Source organism: Pituophis catenifer, unplaced genomic scaffold (assembly GCF_029215685.1).
Source record: "Pituophis catenifer annectens isolate HBS135680 unplaced genomic scaffold, rPitCat1.0.hap2 SCAF_1, whole genome shotgun sequence".
NCBI lineage: Eukaryota > Metazoa > Chordata > Lepidosauria > Squamata > Colubridae > Pituophis > Pituophis catenifer.
Window position 1 is genome coordinate 153,491,488 of NW_027256881.1, and position 10,343 is coordinate 153,501,830.

Here is a 10,343-nt window from a genome sequence, read left to right on the forward strand (position 1 = left end):
ATATATATAGAAGTTAAACACAATAATTATAGAGGTCTACAAGAGACACCACAAAACTTGCACCACAGCATCATAACACAAATACTACAACTTATATATTTACATTAGATGTCAGGACTCAAGAATAAAGTACATGTCATCCTTTTTCTATCATCATGACAGAGGCATATAGCAGTGGTTATCCTTAAAAATATATAAGCTAACGGTAACACAAACTTTCTAGCTTTACTGGATTCATTTAGCAGTGGGAGAGATAATAGAAACAATGGTTCAATTAAAATCTATTTAATTAATGGTTCAACCATGGAACTAATTACACAGAGAAGTGGGAGTTTAGATGTGTTCAAGTAGAAACTGCATAGCATCCATCATGGTGTAGGGGTTAATTTAAACACTTATTCTTCCTTAATACTCATCATCTGTAGTCATGCCCAAAATCCCCAACTTAGGAATTAACTGTGAATGCTGTACGTGGATTTGGAATGTTGATGTATCAAACCTAACACACACAAACACAGCTAAACAATACAAATAATTTTATAAAAGCTATACTGTACTGATATAAGACAGGGTCATATTTTCGGGGAAACATGGTATGTGTGTGTGTATGTATGTATGTATGTATGTATGTATGTATGTATGCATGTATTGAAATGTTTTTTTCTGGTCACATCCTTAGACCAGAGTGATAAGCCCTGGAGTTCTATTAATACTTTACCCAAAATCCATCTCCCAACAGTACATAAAATATGTACTGATAAGATCTCTGAAATGCAGCCTTCTCCCTTCAGTCATGCATAGCAAACACAGATGGCATAGTATGTTATATCCATAACTACCTATTCCATTGCATTCTGGATTAATTGAAGCATCTGGATGGTCCAAGGGCAGTCCCATGTAGTATTACAGTAGTCCAAACAGGAAGTTACCAAGCCATGAGTAACCATACCGTGTTTCCCTGAAAATAAGACCCTGACTTATATTTTTTGAACCCCGAAATAAGCACCTGGCCTTATTTTTGGAGAGGTCTTATTATTTTGGGGCTCATGGAGCAAGATGGGGCTCCTCTTGCCGTCTTACCTGATTTCCAGCTCTGCATTTAAAATTTTTCGAAAGGGCTTATTTTCGGGGGGGGGGGCTTATTTTAGTGCATGTGCTCAAAAGCCCAATTGGGCTTATTATCAGGGAATGTCTTATTTTTGGGGAAACAGGGTAGGCAAGACCTCCTGACCTATGTACTGGTGCAATGAGAGAAGAAGAATTTTGGGGGAAAGCCCTCATGGCCATGGTTTCCACTTGCTCTTTCAACAAGAGTGAGAGTCTAAGAGAACCTCCAAACTCTTCATCCTTTTTATCTAGGGGACTTCAACCCCATCCAAATTTAAAGATGGAGAATCTCCAGACTTGGGAGATTCCTAAACCCATAATTACTCTGTTTTGCTTTGTGTTAAATCAAAACCTATTCTTTCCCATCCTAACCTAACCTCCAGATACTGAGAAAGCATTTTGATGACATCCCTTGGCTCACATGGGGGGGGGGAAGAGTATAAAAGCAAATCATTCGTAAATTGATTATATCTGATTTCATACTAATCATACCGGTGGTTTATTTATTAATTAATCATATTTATAAACCACTTATCTCACCTCTACATGATAGTGGGCAGTTTACAGGTAAAAAAAAAAAGTCCGTTAAATCTTTATAAAAAAATAAACAGTTAAACATTTAAACGTTGGAGAGAATGCTGGAGGTTTCACATATTAGTTAAATAGGAATTGAGGGAGGAGCCAAAAGAAATAGGTCCTTCCCATGCTAACATCAGCTGGGATCAACCCCAAAGCAAGAAGAACCTCCACAGCATTATGCTTCCTAATCACCAAAGCCAGGACAGAAAGACATATGGTATTACTACAAAGACATGTTGCCATTGATACCTTAATAGGACAACATACAAATACCATTGTGCGTTGACCAGACCATTTAAAAAGCAATTTATTCCCTTTGAATGTTAGTCCTGCACCATCTTCCAGTTTCGTTGACTAACACCATCTGGGATGATTCATTTAAAAAAAAAAACCTCTTCAAAGAGAATAGTCATTTCCTCATAATTAGCCAACCTGTTCCCAGCAGGTTATTCACCATAGGCAGAAATTTTGTCTGCTGTTGTGGCACGAGAATACTCCAACATCAGCCCAAAGGAGCATTTAGTAGCTTTTACTAGGGAGAAGTGCTTATTAATAAAAGATTGCTGAATGAATATGTGCGAGAAAAAGAGCGAGAACATGAATATGCATTTGGGCTTGTGTTGTATAATTGCCACCAGTTGCTTGTAAGCTGCCTTGAAAAACATTTGATTGCAAAAAGAGCAAAATACTTGAACACATCAATATTTTGACATTCAAAGCACTCCTTTTAGACATTACCAGACTTATCGTCATATGTAAGAAAATAAACTCGTCTCCAATGCGTATAAAGATATAGAGAAACTGTTTTGATATAAGTTGCTTTAGAAATGCTTTTTCCTGAAAAATGGCAATAAATCTTCCAAAAGAAAGACAGGTTCTTCAGTTGCTATTTTTCTTTTTTTTTTATTGAAAAAGTTTTTCAAATACAGATTTTTCCCCCTTTTTTCTCCCCCCTCTCCCTAACCCCCCCTCTCCCTAACCCCCCCTCTCCACCCCTCCCCCTGTGACCTCTTCTTCAAAATAAAATCCAAATTCATAACAGATTATATGATACTTTACCATCCCCTTATTCCATCCCCCAAATACTGACCCTCTCTTTCTAATAATATTCTAATAATATTATTATATCCCCCTTTTACTATACATTTCAAAATAACATTCTACTATAAGATTATATGATAACTTCTGGTTTAGCATAGTAATATTATTATAACACCCCATTTAACATTAATCTGCCCTTTTTCTCCTCCCCATACATATTTCTCTTAAATCAAACCATTTATGTATATTAATATAATATATTAATATAACATTTCAGAACAACCTTCCACTTTAAGACTAAATAATAAATCCTAATTTAATGTTTAATCTTTTATGTATATTAATATAACATTTCAAAGCAGCCTTCCACTATAAAACTATATAATAAATCCTAATTTAACATTTATTCTCATAGTCTTTATGCTCATAATCTATCCATTTCCTCCACTCCCATAAGTATGTCTCTTAAACATCCCTTTTCTTAAACTAAACAATCAGTAAACTAACCTGTCTCCACCCACTTCCCTACAAAATTTTCATACATAACAATTCTTAATAACTTTATTGTTCTGCCCACCCTAAAAATATATATATATATATATATATATATATATATATATATATATATATATATATATATATATATATATATATATATATATATATATATTCCCTTATGTAGATAATATCAGTAACTTTAAATTTATAATCCATATAATGTCTTCTTTGATGTCTTTCCACTGGATTATTATCTCCATCACCCATATTAGGGTAACATAACATCCTGATTGCAACAGAATGTTCAAAATCCTCAGTTATCATCTGCCCCCATCAGTAATGAATATCTTCATGTATATATAAAAAGAAAACAACCACCTGAGTGACATTATAATTGTATTCCATATAATATCTGTAGTAGTGGCTTTCTTCAGGATTATTAATTCCCACCGTCATAATGGGGTAACAACCAGATCTTCTGCATGCCCCAGCATAGCTCTCTTGCCATGTAGCTCAGCATAAACATAATACATTTATCAAAAAAATCCAAAATAGATAATTCCAATCCAACAATTTAAGGCCCTTTTCACATCCCAAAATTACGGCATTGCAGAGGTCTGTCACTCTCCTCAGGATAATATTAACCAATACTTCGCCTCAACTATCTTTTCATGTATTCAGTCATCTTTTAAATAACTGGCTTCACTGTTGCCTAATTTAGAAATTTTTGTTTTTGTGAGACCTATTTCTTTTTTTCTTGACTTTTTGTGGGTTTGATCTCCATCCTGATTTCCTTTCTACGAGTTGTATATCAACTGATCGGTTTTCGTTCTGATTTATGACTTGATCTTGTTGGTTTTGCTTTTGTGGCTTAGATTGCCATTCATATTTCTTTTCTATAAGTTGTGTATCAACTAATTGATTTCCATGCTTGTCTGTGACTTGATGAGTCATCACATTAGAATCCGATGCCACTTCCCTCTTATTTATAGGTAATCCAACTGAGGCATCTAAAGAATCCAAAGGCGATTTATCTACAGAGGCCTCTGTAGCTCGATATTTCTCCTTTATTTCCAACTCCTTCTGTTTATCTTGTGTTGTGCATAAAAATGTTGAGCTCATTTTCAAAAATTTTTGATGAAATTCTTCCGCTTTTTCAACAGTATTTAATTGGTATCTTTCTCCTTGATATCACAATATTATACCAACTGGAACATCCCACCTAAATAAAATATTTTGTTTTTTAAGCTCAGTCACCAGGGAACCAAATTTCTTTCTTTCCAATAACATCTTAGGCGGTAACTCTTTATATATCCAAATCTTTCTTCCAAACAGTTGCAAAGTAGAATTAAAAGATTTTTGCACAATATTATTTCTTATTTCTTTATCTGTAAAGTAAATCACCACATCTCTAGGCAGTTGCCTTTGCTTTGCAATCCAGGAATTTATTCTATAGACTCTGTCAATCCTACAAAATACTTCCTCAGGATGAAACTTTAAGATCCCAGCCAGAATTTCAGAAGATATTTTCCTTAAGTCATCTCTGTTATTTTCCTGTAATCCTCTCAGTCTAATCGCATATTCTGTGAAATTATGTTGCATCATTAAAACTTCTTTTTCAATCCGTTGTTTTATATTTTCTGCATTACAAGTCTTATGATCAGCTTCCATTTTAGATTTTTCTTCTAAGCTATTGTCTTGAGTGTTTATCAAATCATTTTCAATTCTTTGTATTTTATTGTCCAAATTATCCTCAATTTCCTCCATTTTAGACTCTAATAAATTGATATTTATATCCAACTTCATAGCAATTTCTGAAAAACCATTAGTCACTTTTGCAATCTTTCGTTGCAAAGTATCAAACTTTAATTGCACCAATTCTTTAATTTCCTGCTTAAATTTTTCAAAATTCTGGTTCACAATCTCATCCCTTCTTACAATCTCCTCCAAGAGAAATTCAATTATATTAAAATCAGCTTTCTGAGTCTGTAGGTTTAGAACTTGTTCATATAGTTTGTAGATGGGGGAATCCCCCCCCCCACTGCTTGTTTGTCTGGCTTTGTTAGTCTAAACACCATATTTCCACACAGACAAACTCTTTTAGAAAAGAAAAGAAAAGCAAAGAAAAATAAAGCTTCTTTCCAAACAAGATCAATATCAAATCTCCAGGAAAGAGAAAACACAAAAGTGGAGCTTTTTCTTCAATTATAGCCAGGAGTATTTATTCCGCTACTTTGTGGCTTAATAAGAAACAGAAGGACTTTCCCTTTTCAGCTTTCCCTGCTCAAGCCTCGGCAGTCGCCATTTTAAAAATTCTTTTTTGCTTTCTTCAATATCTTTTATAAAGTAAATAAAAATACTTGCGATTTAGGGTCACAGATCCAGATCTCATCCTCTTTACTTAATCTGTTAATTTTCTTTAAAAGGCTTGTTCTCGTCGCCTGGCTCTGCAAAAAGGCAGAGGTCTCCCAAAGCCCGGAGCAGCGGCGAGGGAAATAGGGAGCCTCATCCGCTCGCCCCCAAGAGTAAAAAAAAAACCTGGGGGCTTCGCGGAGAGCTCTACCTGCCCTCACCTGCTCTATCTCACATTTCCTTATAGAAATGGAGTTTTTCGAGCCGCCTTTCCATTGTAAAGGCGGCTCTTTACAGGCGATGGGGCTGGCGGTCCCGAGGGACCGTCTGGCAGCGACGGGGAGCAAACCGGAAGTCTTCAGTTGCTATTTTTCTTGATTATTTTCACTGAGGTAATTCAGAACTCAATACTGGGCATGTTGACATTATTGTGTTGTGTACCTGATCACCCAGGCTGTTTTGGTAGGTTTTTGTTTTCTTTTTAACAGTAAAAGAGTTGGAAGGGACCTTGGAGGTTATCCAGTCCAACCCCCTAGAGACCTGTACTAGGGATTCAAACTGCCGAACTGCTGTCCTTTCTAATCAACAAGCTCAGTGTCTTAGCCACTGAGCCACCTAGTCAGACTTGTTTTGCAAGAAATGCAGAAACAATAGCAAATACTAGGAAAATGTACAAAAATGTTTTTAATTCTCTTTCTTTTCGCCTACTAGAATTACTGGTTATCAAAAAAAAAAAAAGAGTTACTTTCATATTATGCTCAATTCCCGGTGACCTCATAGACATATTCATGTGTTTCTATTTCCCCCACCCCACCGGCTGCGTCAAAATGTTTTTATTGCTTTTTTCCAGGGGCATTTTTCAACTTCCCAATCTACCTGGGACCTTTAGGTGACCTCCCATCTGAGAAATATCATTTCTGATCCTGCTTAGTTTTTCAAGATCAGCCAAGGTCAACTAGATGCTGCCATTTCCTGAATATAAATGGTTGTTTATCAAAGCAACTCTTTTGATTCACTTTTTGTTGAAAGAAAGAGAATCTATAAAGGGCTGGGTGCTGTTTTTTGTTTGTTTGTTTGTTTGTTTTTGCTTGCAGTTAACATCACAAAGAAATAGTAATCAAGTTTAACTTTATGGTAGTTTGAAGGACAAAAAGAGTCAAGACATTTGTCTCTTCCCCCCCCCCAAATCTAAATAATCATTACTTTCCATGATTTCTTGACAATCTCCCTTTCAGTCATACAAGAATGAGACACATTCTAAAGGAGCACATATATTTAGCCTTTGGTATTTAAAAGGATAAATTACTTTCCATTTACAATGTATTTGAGTTAAATATACTCACTGATGCAATACATACTGCTCCCAAAAGAAGCTTCTAATATTTTTAAAGCCGTGCCTTAAGAAATTAAAATATGTTTAGGATTTTTGCTATAGTCCTGAGCTCAGTCAAATTGGCCTTCTACAGCCCAGCTGTATACAGTGGGAATATCACATATCTGCTGGAGATAAATAATGCAATTATGGTTTAACATAATAATATGGCCAAAATAAACATGACAGGCTAGAAAATCATTATGTTTAGGCTCACCATCATTTACTAATGGTGTCAAGAAAAAGACATAAATCATTCTGAAATATATTGCTGCAGATTGTCATAAATTATGGTGGTATGTATCATTTGGTAAGCCTGATCATCTTTTATGCCAAGGTGATATTTATTATATCTACCATTCTTTATTTATATAGTTTATTTAAAACATTTTAAATAGCCCTCCATTTTTAAATGAACTCTGGGTGTCTTCCAATCAATAATGAAAACAATATCAATATGAAACAAAAGAATACATATATCTATTCAAATCATAAATATTAAAAACTTGGCACCACAGCTAAGCTTCCACATGCCGTCCATTGTTAAATCCTATTCCCCACCTCATCCTACATTCCTGTTTTTTCAGGACCTGGCTGGGCAAGATACCAATTGGTTAATGTTTTTTTTATATTGACAATGTCTGGTTTTCAGAGCAAAACAGTGTTTTATAACAGTGATTATACAGGGACGTGTAAGGAAATGTTACAGTGTATGAATGTCCTTTTACGCCAGCAATTTTTTTTTTAAGTTGACTATATCTCCTGGTTTGGAAGTTAAATCACAGAGCTGAGAAAAATCTTGAAAATTGTCAAACAGACTGTTTGCTCAGTGCAAGATCCACCGGGCAAGATGCATCTACACAATTCTGGAGATAGCTCAGCCTTTATTTCCTTCCATTGAAGAGTTTTATCACACAATAAGGAAAGCATATTGCTTTCTAGATTTTATATATTAAATATAGCTTATATATTTATATTAATTTTATTTTCAGCCTCTTGCCTGCACTTTGTCATTTTGTCCTATCGCTACATCACTTGAGTGCTCATAAATGACACTTTTATTGCAGCAAGATTATTATATGCACAAAGATGGAGAAATAGTGGAATAGCCAGAATGGAGGAATGGATCGTGAAGATGACAGAATTAGCAGAAATAGCAAAACCTATTTGGTCAAGGATTAAAGAGTATGAGAGCCAGTCTGATGTAGTGATTAAGGTACCAGGCTAGAAACTTAAGAGTGTGTGAGTTCTAGTTCCACCCCATATAGACTTGCTATGAGTGGGGTGGTCTCAAATTTTGATTTATACATCAATAAATAGGTTTTCACAAACAGAAGGCACCTCTTTTGTCCCCTACAATTTTTCTAAATACAGGAGGGAAAAGAAAAAAGAACTGGCTGAAAATGTTAGCTGTGCCTGTTAAGGACAGTGGGAGGAGACGTTCAGATTGTCCAAGGGATCTTGTAGTTTGTATATAATACAGGTTGCCCAACCCTGCCCTGAGATATTATTTCCATGTTGAATGTCTCCAACCACTGAAAAGCTTGTTCTAAAATCTAGTCCATTTTCCTAAAATCTAGTCTATTACAATTTTCCATTCTAAAATCTAGTCTATTTCCATTGATTAATTCTAGCCCCAAAAATCAATCTCCTTCATCTTCTATACGACAGCAGTACATCTCTATTAAAAACACTATGGGAATCCACTTCTCCAGCTTACTGTTGACAAACAACTAAGCCAGCATGTAATGTTTTAGCCAGTATGTCTAGCTCCTAAATGGCAAAATCAACAAAGAGAAGCAAAAGAACACAGTGCCCTGATTTCTGTTTATCGCTTGAAACAAATTATATGCTAAGTCCCATCCTAGGCAGAAGTGAGTTCAATCATTTATATAAGGCAGCCATGCTTCCTGTAAAGCATCATACAACTGATAACTGAGGGCATCACCTGAATAAATTCCCATTCCGATATACAGTAGATACTTAAAAATAAACATCAAGTACTTGTTTTTCAGATATCTGTGCTTTTGCAGATGTTTGGCAGTAGATATCTGCTTTAGCAGATGTTTGGCAGTAAATATCTGTGCTTTTGCAGATGTTTCTCCTGTTAATATCAGTATATATTGAAAAAGGTTAGTTATGCCTACTCTCTGTATATAGGGAGTGTCTTCCATGGAACTATGGATAGAAGCAAGTGCCTACTGGACTCACCCTCCTTTATATTAATCAAATGAAAGCTTGGAAAGGAAAGCAAGTCAGTTTATGGAGTGTTAACATTCAGAGAGAAGCAAGTAGCAGCTATGGATCTCTTAGGATGCGTACTATTCAATGACAGTTCAGCTAACTCTTCTATTCCAAGAGTGTAGCCATTATATTGCTCAAACTGGCTTGCTTAAACCCAGCCACCTAGCTAGAGTCCTCTTTAAAGTGTTCTTTCTTTCCCAAGAGTCCAATCCCAAAACACTTGCTTGTATTTTCTATTTTATTTTGAAGTCTATAATTGCTGGTGATTTTGAATTATCCAGTGGATTTTCTTTGGGAGCAAACTTTCTGCTCATGTGCATTGCACACACACACACACCCTTTGCTTTAAGAATTTCTTGTGATAGGTCAGTGAAAATTTTATAATACATTTTCTTCACATTTTCTCCTGTATCTTTTGGCACCAAGTTGTGGTCCACAGAGAACCATCAAATGGTCCATCATAGCTTTCCCAAATTCATAATGAGTTGGCTGTTCACAAAGAATTATCAGTGGCTGAACAGAGGTTCATTGAAACATACAAGTGATAATCCCAGTAGCACTGTAAGTAATGCAGTGTTGTATGCTTCATTAAATTTCTCCAAGAAGGGATTGATGAATTCACTAAAAAGCTTTCCTTTTAAGGGGAGGGGAAGTTAGAGGCCACAATACCACCACAATGACTACTACATGGCACAAAAGACATACAGACAACTTTCTTTGTAGCCATTTCATCATTGCTTGGGATTTTGCAGCTCAGAACTATTAGTCCTAGCTAGCAGTGATGTTTAAAAAGTTCAACTTTATCTGAAGCTAATCTTTGCCTAGTTCTCAATATTTCAAATGTCAGTCTTTCAGTGTTGCTGTAGAATGCATAATACTGGGCTGATTGTGTAGGTAGGATCAAAATCTAAGCACTAGAACTTGATCTATCATGCAAGTTGACAACTTACACTGTGATATTATAGAACTATGTTTATTTGTGATCTCAGCCGAGCCATTTTCAAGTTCCACAGAACACAGCAAAGTTGAATTCAGGAAGCCTCACAGCATTGAGAGAACTCTTCTTTCTCTAATCTCTGAAGAGTTGTGTCATCACTGCTGCAGTTGGGAAAAGCACCATCCCCATAGAAATACAACTATCTCTAGTGGT